The sequence below is a fragment of the Myotis davidii genome, unplaced genomic scaffold (genome assembly GCF_000327345.1).
Source record: "Myotis davidii unplaced genomic scaffold, ASM32734v1 scaffold1395, whole genome shotgun sequence".
Lineage (NCBI taxonomy): Eukaryota > Metazoa > Chordata > Mammalia > Chiroptera > Vespertilionidae > Myotis > Myotis davidii.
In genome coordinates, this window is record NW_006288604.1 from 996,613 (window position 1) to 998,307 (window position 1,695).

Consider the following 1,695-nt stretch of genomic DNA (forward strand, 5'->3'; position numbering starts at 1 on the left):
TGGTTGAACATCGACCTAGGAACCAGGAGGTCACGGTTCCATTCCTGGTTGGGGCACAGGCCCTGGTTGTGGGCTCCATCCCCAGTGTGGGGCGTGCAGGAGGCCGCCGGTCCATGATTCTCTCATCCTTGATGTTTCTCTCTCCCCCTCTCCCTCCCTCTCTGTCATCAATCAAATAAAATGAGAGCCTGGCCGATGCATTTGCACCGGGGGTCAGGAGCCAGGTGACTCGCGTTGACCGTGCCGGCTCCTCCCTGATTACGGGGCAGCGGGGGAGGCCGTGGGGCGCCAGGCGCGGGGTCAGGTCAGGGCCTGGCTGCTGGGCTCCGGCTGCACCGTCTCTGCCCCCAGCGCCGTCGCTGGTGACTGACTTGCCGAGTCACAGCCGTGGCCGCCTGTCGACCTTGCGAAGGCGCCTGTGAGCACGAAGAGGGAGGGAGGGGAGAGCGGGAATGTCCACGCTCACCCGCCCCTCACCGCCTCTGCTGTCAGCCGCGCTCTCCTCGCCCGGGGGCGCCGTCCTGGTGGCCATGAGGAGACGGGTCCTGCTGGGGGAATTTGGTATTCTCACCGTATTCCTCGTTCGGAGCTGGGAGCACCTGCACGCACTGAGGGGAAATAAATGCCGGGACTGGAAGCGGACACGGACGTGGCCGGGACGCGGGAGCTGGAGCAGAGGCTGTGCCTCGGCCACGCATGTGTTGTGGTTTCTTTTCTACGGACGGCTCAGCCTACAGTTTTGCGAAAGTCACGGTTCCGTGTGTGGACTTTTCCGTGTTCATCCAGCTGTTCGTACAGAGAAGGACGTTTAATTAGTAGGAAAAGTCTGGTTCTACAACTCGATTTGGTTACGTTGGGAGAGAGTTTCTGATGTTTTCTCAGAAGCAGAATTAAGTTTATAAATTGTACATGTTGTTCCTCCTCACCTGAGGATTTCCCCACTGATTTTTAGAGAGAGTGGCATTTATTTTTAATATATTTTCATTGATGTCAGAGAGGAAGGAACAGGGAGAGAGATGGAAACATCAATGAGGAGTGAATCATTGATCGGCTGCCTCCTGCACGCCCCCCACTGGGGATGGAGCCCACAACCTGGGCAGGTGCCCTGATGGGAATTGAACCCTGACCCCCTGGCTCATAGGTCGATGGTCAGCCACTGAGCCACCCTGGCCGGGCTGTTGAAAAACTTAAAAAAGTCTTTCCCCATTGACTTCGATATTCCCCTTCCAGAAGGAAGTTTCCCAAAGACACATTACTCCCAGTTTAGACATGAAGCTCCGTGAGGAGTCGGCACTGGCCGCTGTCCCTCTGGCCCCGGGTCGCGGCACGTTGTGCTGAATGACGTATGTGAGCACTTACTTCCCGCGGCAGCAGCTCCGCGACGAGGAGGGTAACGGCGAGTTCAGGGTCAGCGGCGAGTGGTCGCCCGTCGCGCCTCCCGGCCACATGCGATGTCACATGACGAACGCCCTGCAGTGCAGCGTTCCTTACGACGAGGAAAAGGGCCCAGCAAACCGTCCATCTATCGGGGACGCATCTACTCCTGAGCGGTCACGGCCAAAGTTACATCCAAGACAAATCGCCGGTGGATAAAATATTTCACCGAACGGGCGTGACGGGTGAGAGAGCGGGTGGCCCTGAGCCGGGGGACACGGTGGCGGTGTTGACGGTGGCCCTGAGCCGGGGGACACTGTG